The following is a 7386-nucleotide window of genomic DNA, read 5'->3' on the forward strand; positions in this document are numbered from 1 at the left end:
TGGGCCTTTTTTGGTTTAAGTGGGCTGGACTGCTTCTTGCGGTACTGGACCCAAGTATTCTGAGTAAGGGAGTTGAGACTGGTCCAACTGCAACTCAATTTGGTCTGGCTTGTGCACAAACTATGCCTCGTCTACCATGAGCACACTTACGGTGGGCAGAATTGTTTCAAATGGGTTGCGGCAGGCAGATATGATAATAACAAGATAAAATAAAATACTTTGACATCTCTATTAAGGTAAACAGATAATCCCTACTTAAAAAAAGATAATCACAGTTTAACAACAATTATTTTATAAGAAAAGTAAGGGAAACAAGTGGGTAGTATATGAGTTGATTGAAAGAGGAAATAAATCAAATTAAATCTGATCCATAAGACTGAGACCAGAGAAGGAAGAACGCCTCTTCTCAAAGTGAATAATCTCTTAGAGAGATCCTGTCGTGGAAATTTATCACTTTGAGGGAAGCGGACCTGAATGGTTAGTACACAAGAAGACTCTTTGTTTCCGACAAAGAGCAAGATTTTGAGAGGGAGAGAGGGAATCAACCTATTGGTGCATATCTGCCGTTCTAACTTTCTATCTTTTTCTTTCCTTCTCTTCTAATATTCCCCTTTCTTATCTTTTTTCTTTCTACTTCTTTTTCTTAATACTTGCTTTCTATTTTCTAGTTTTCAAATTTCTAATACCGTGGTGCCGTCTCCATTTTTTTTGTACACAACAAAGGCCTCTTTATAGTGTCTGTTGTGGTTGGATTTAACTATTTTAGCCCTTAACTACCTTTGTCTGGTCTGGGTATACTTGCTGACCACAAAAAGTCTGTCTATGTGCCACTCCCCATCGCCAGACAAAAGAAAACTATTTTGTTTGTTTGTCTGCCGTGGCATTCTCTCCTCCTATGGTGCGGGTGCCTTCTCTTTTCCCTATCCCTCATGGCATGCACCTAGTGATTCCAACTCAGTTTTGCTCATTTGGATGGTATGTCATCCCAGCAGGACACTTCCCCAAAAAAGCCCTAGCAGGAACCTCAAAATAAGTTTTTCCCCTCTCCCCACCACTAAACCATGCCCTCTTACCTCTGACCCATGGTTGGCCTGCATAGTCTGTCATCCGTTTTTGACTATTTTCTAGTTTCTCGTTCCTTTATGACTTGCCCTATTTAGGGGTTGGGTCTTGCTTGTTGGTGGGTTTTACTTTTCTTCTGCCCAACCTTTTTTCCTATTACCATCTCCTGCCATACCACTCTATCATTCCTACTGCGAAATTGTTTTGCCTCAGTCTGGTTGGGCCTGCCATTTATTCTTCTCCCAATGGCCCAGTACGGCCATTGGTTCTTTTATTATATCACTGGTGGGCTCTTATGTCCCATTTGTTTTTCCTTGGGCATCTTGGGCCTGTTTGCTTTCCTTGGGCTTCCTCGGCCCTTTTCTTAACTTTGCATTCCCATGGGCTTTTACTAAATTCTTTGAATTTTCCCGGCCTAATTACATTATCTCTCATCCTTGAGGTTCATGGGCTTGCCATCAACCCTTTACTTTCTTTACTTTCATTACTTTGGGCCTATCATGGCCCATTCTCACTTTTCCACATCATATTCTGCCCATGGTTTGCTTTTTCTCTCTTTTCGGGCTCCTTTTACCTCTTCAAGGCCCATTTGTTCATCTCATGGGCCTATGATCCATTATTCCTGTCGCTTGGGCTAAATGAGTTTTCTATCCGTTTGCCAACTCTTTTCTGTCCGTGTTGCCCTTCTCCCTTCCACTTGGGCTTTCGAAATGGCCATCAACAAAAATTAAGTAAAGAGAGGTATTGTATTTACAATTTAAATTTTTTTATATAAGTGGAACTTCTCCTCCAAACTTGTCCAATTTAGGGAGTTTTTTTTTTAGAATAAGTAATTTAGGGGAATTAAAAATGAGAAACGCTACGTCCACAATACTTTTACAATAATTTCACGATAAATCTTAAGTAGCAAGTTATTACTGGTAGGCAAAAAGGTAACAACTTGTCATATAAGATTTGTTATGAAAATGTTGTAAACCTAACATTATAGATTTTCTTTTCACTCATTGTTAAGTTGGCATAACAAAGAAAGAGGACGCCAAGAAAGAAGAATCATCATAGCTATATCACAAGACTTCAGGCTTCATTTGGGTGAAGGAGCCACACCCATCCCCCCACCCCCCTCCCCCCCACTCCCAGCCCAACCGCGGTGGCAGCGGCGAAACAAGCACTAGATTTGGTCAGAATCTGCATTCTTGCAAGTTGCAACCAAGCACAAGAAAACAAACCAACATAGACTTAGATTTGGTCACAACCAAGCACAAGAAAACACAAATACCTAAACTTGAATGGAAATAAGTGTCATATCTCATTTCTGCCAATTTGTCAAAAAAGAATACATACCGTACCTGTCAATATGTCACTTTTGGAGAGAGCCCCATATAGATGCAAAATGATTTGGTACTTTCAGAGACATGGCCAGGAACTTGGTACTTCAAGTTTTTGCTTTGTTTTCGGTCTTATTTATGGCTCGTTTTGGGTTGTAAGACATTGGTGGATGGTACATGGAGATGAATATATTTCTTCCACTGAATCAACAGAAGTTGAATAGAAGAACAAATTTTGCCACTGTAATTAATTCACAGTTAATTTTGTAAACCAAAACCACAAGAAATCACTTGCCACTTTGGAATAGAAAGCTACAGTAACCATGTATATTTACAAGATTACTGTAACAATTGCGTAAATTTTTACAACTTTAGCTTAATGAGAGAATTTTGGGATGAAATGTGCAAAATTGGGCACTTTTTCTATTTGACATTCTTTTTCTATTTTACATTCATTGATGTTCATGTGAATGTTCTTAGTACATCGGACAATGGAGTAACATTTTACCAAAAGAATATATAACACCTTCGGCTGCTCTGGACATGCTCACCAAAAGCAAGAGTTTTCATATGTTCTCCCATGTGTTCTTTTGCTGAACACAAGTACTAATCCTCATAGAGAAGCATGACTTTTAAAATGGGCTTCGGGTAACTGCAATCCTTCTTGTTTGTGATTACATAATTAGTCTATATTTTTCCCTGAGTATGCTGATTTCTGAAACAATGCTAAAAAACTTACAATGATGTTTCCTTGGAAACAGGTGTCAACAATGAAGTTTAAGGGGAAACAAAGAGCTAATGGAAGTATGCGATCCTAGTCCCAAATTTTTATGGTTTAGGGTCGGCTAGATGAGAATTAACAATTTCTTGTAGATGAGCATTAACAATTAACAAAAATAGGAAACATTCTCAAATCTCAATAACCAAATGAATAAAGACTGAGCTAATAAAAAAAGGGCCATTTAAATATTTCAGTAGACAATACATGGGAGGAACTCCCCACTGTATTTCATAATTCAGCAGTACTTTAAAACAAGGAAAAACAAAAACCAAAAATGTACATTCAGATACAGAAACCGCAAAATGCTCATTTACTATCCCCTTTGGGGATGCATAGGACTACACACTTTTCTTTTTCCCCAGGAAACACTTTACCCATCCATTTCATCATCATCATCAATTTCTTCTATCTTCATCTCTTTACTGCCTAAGCGGCATCAATTCTTGCACCATTAGGGATTTGGATCAAAACATCTGATTTTTGACCCGTGGTTGCATTAACCAACTCTCCATTCTTCTCCACCTTATACACCAATCCACTCCCATTAGGCCCAGCATCTATGTACACAGTTGAGTTTTCATCAATCTCTTCCCTTATAAGCATTTTTGACAGCTCTGTCACAACCCTCTTCTCCAGCCACCTCCTGATAGGTCTAGCATCTTAAACCTGAACAGGAAATAAAATACCATAAGTATTTTCTTGCAAGCTAAAAGCAAACCAGATTTAAGCGAGACATAATCTTTTTTCACACCACTTTTTACAACTGTTGAGTTGTCAAGTTATTGATATTCATATAGACTCAACATTGACACCACTCTATTGTCTACCATTAACAACTTGTCAACTCAAAAGTAATGAAAGTGTAAGTATTGAGAAAAGTAGTCTTTAGAATAATTGCACAAGGAATACTAACCGGATCATAACTTTTCTCTAATATAAAATCCAAAGCAGCATCAGTTACAGCCAAGGCAATTCCCCTCTCAGCAAGCCGACTTTCAACGTCCTTTATTTGTAACCGAGCAACCTTCCTCAGCTGCTCATGTGAGAGAGGATCAAATACCACAATCTCGTCCAGCCTATTTAGCAACTCTGGCCTGAAGTGCTTCCTTACCTGTCAAGTAACAACAAAGAGATTACTACCAATTTCAACATAACAGAAATATGTACATTTATTTGTTAAGTATAGAAAGTAATTCAATACCTCCTGCATTACACCATCACATGCAACTTGCATTGAGACCTCGCCCTTCAGGTGCTCTGCTCCAAGGTTTGATGTCATGATAATCACAATGTTCCTAAAATCAACAGTACGGCCTTGGCCATCGGTTAACCTTCCATCATCTAAAACTTGGAGCAGAGTATTAAATACGGAGATGTGTGCCTTTTCCACTTCATCAAAGAGTACTACACTATAAGGCCTGCGCCTCACGGCCTCCGTGAGCTGTCCCCCTTCCTCATGTCCAACATACCTGAGAATTGCAGAGTGGAATGAGAGTAAGAATCTACTTTGACATCATAAATATATATAGACTGGTTGAATAAATATGCTAAGACACTTACCCTGGTGGAGCACCAATTATTCGTGAAACCGAGTGGTGCTCCATATACTCGGACATGTCAATCCTCACCAACATATTTTCATCATCAAAGAGTTGCTCAGCAAGAGCCTTTGCAAGTTCAGTCTTACCAACGCCAGTTGGACCTAGGAGCAGGAATGAACCTACTGGTTGTTGAGGCCTTCCTAACCCATCCCTTGACCTCAATACTGCCTCGGCAACAACAACTGCTTGATCTTGTCCAACTACTCTGTTGTGCAACCTCTCAGCCCAATTAACCTCTCCTTCTCATTCTGGCCTAGCCTCGTGACAGGTATGCCAGTCCAGCGGCTGACAACCGCTGCAATATGATCTGGGCAGACAGTTTCCGTTAACATCAAGTTATTATCAGAATTTCCTTCAAGCTGTTCTATAACAGATTCCACTTCCGGGATTGCCCCAAATTTCAAGTCAGCAACTCTAACGAAATCACGTCTTCTTTCAGCTTCTTGTACGGAAAACAAGAGCTCTTCTCGCTTCTGCTTTAGTCGTCTAAGCTCGTCAATCCTTTCTTTCTCCTTTTTATATTTCATCATCAAAGGTTGAAGCTTGTGCCTTAAATCGTCAAGCTCTTTCCGTGCCTATAAGGAGGACAACATATTTAGAATGCAAATGATACAAAACACTTTCAATAACAACCACAAGTATTTTCCAACCACTCTTTGAAAACAAACACCTACTTCAACAAGACGGGCTTTGCTAGCTTTATCCTTCTCCTTTTCAAGTGCATGAAAATCAACTTCGAGCTGTATTCGCTTCCTCTCAAGGTTATCAATTTCTTCTGGCTGGCTATCAAGCTGGACTCTCACTTTTGCACATGCTTCATCCATCAAATCAATAGCCTTATCAGGGAGATGACGCCCTAACCAAAAAGAAAACATATACATCAATATCTCAACTTCAAATAAGACTAACAAATGAAAGAATTCATGTCTAAAAGGGAATTCAATTCAATCACACATGTCATGGTAATCTTGAAGTACATACCTGTAATGTACCGGCTTGAGAGCTGGGCTGCAAAAACAAGAACCCTGTCCTGAATCCTCACACCATGATGACCTTCATACTTCTCTTTCAAACCTCGAAGGATACTTATTGTGTCAGCAACACTAGGCTCTGCCACATAAACCTGTTGGAGCCTTCTCTCAAATGCAGCATCTTTCTCAACATATTTCTTATACTCGTCAAGTGTGGTTGCACCAATGCACCTTAGCTGCCCCCTCGCAAGCATTGGTTTGAAGAGATTTGCAGCATCCATAGGTCCTTCAGTTTTACCGGCACCAAGAACAAGGTGAAATTCGTCAATGAAAAGTATAACTTTTCCCTCAGCGCCTTCAACTTCTTTCAATACAGCCTTCAATCGCTGTTCAAACTGCCCCCTATACCTGGCTCCCGCAATCAATGCACCCATATCCAACTCTATGAGTCTTACTTCAGCAAGATTACTAGGGATATCACCTCTCATAATCCTTTGAGCCAAACCTTCCACCACAGCAGTTTTACCAACACCAGGCTCTCCAATAAGGACAGGATTGTTTTTAGTTCTTCTGGATAGAATTGTAACAACTCTCCCTATCTCCTCATCTCTGCCAATGACTGGATCAAGCTTTCCTGCCATCTCAACAAGGTCTCTCCCATAAGTCTTCAAAGCCGGGAAATTGGTATCCCCGGAAGCACTCTCTACCTTTCTTCCTTGTTTCCCACGAAGCTTCTGGACCTCCGATTTCACTTGAGCAGGAAAAACACCAGCTTCTTTCAACAAGTCCCCAATTAATGAATCCTCAAGAAGGCCAAGAATCAGCTGATCAACAGATAAAGGAGATGCCTGGTCGAACACTCTCTCCACTGCACTGGTGGCATCTTCACCACCAGCGTTGACAATTGCTTGTCTGAAGATGCCAAGGCACCGGAGATCAAACCAATAACAAGATGGGGATGTATCATCTTTTTTGCTTCTTAGCACCTATAAAGACTGTAATTAAAAAAAAAAAAAATTAATAAAACACTAACCTTTGTTACCATAACATCAAAACCACAGAACAGAATTCATATTGAAAAGGAAAGCTTGGGAACCAAAAAAATCACATATGAAAAGGAAAATTATACAATACTCCGGGGACCAGGTGTAGCAAACTATACGATACCCCAAATGAAACATGTACTTGAATGTATTAAAAGGAAACTAGCTGCTCCTTTAAAAAGAATTAGGAAAATGCTAAAGCTACTATACAAATTATCAGATCAACAACTTAATAACTTTCTTAATTTATTTGTTGTGTTCTGTTTAAAATACGACAACCCAGTTTGTAAGAACTATGTATTTTGTTTTGGGATCATGACAATCTAAATTTTACAAAGCAGAGGAGACAAAAAAAAACACACACACACACACAAGTACAACAGCATTCCAGAGGTATTTAAGAACAACAACAGAGAAGCTGAATAGACCCAGTAGAGTCACACCATCATAGAACAATTTTTTCACACAAAAATAAATAAATAAATAAATCACAAACAGAGAGAGAGTTTTTCCTTTACCTTTTTAGCAGAGACACTGGAATCGTTGATGGGTATTTAGAACTTGCTGTTTGCAGAGACACTGGCTTTGCAATCTCTGAAATCG

General features: G+C 39.4%; 1 pseudogene; it reads right to left on the minus strand.

Moving 5' to 3' along the window:
• Positions 1-3538: 3538 nt before the first annotated feature.
• On the minus strand, positions 3539-6785 carry LOC126704128 (chaperone protein ClpB1-like; annotated as a pseudogene).
• Positions 6786-7386: the final 601 nt, after the last annotated feature.

This window comes from Quercus robur, chromosome 10 (assembly GCF_932294415.1).
Source record: "Quercus robur chromosome 10, dhQueRobu3.1, whole genome shotgun sequence".
NCBI lineage: Eukaryota > Viridiplantae > Streptophyta > Magnoliopsida > Fagales > Fagaceae > Quercus > Quercus robur.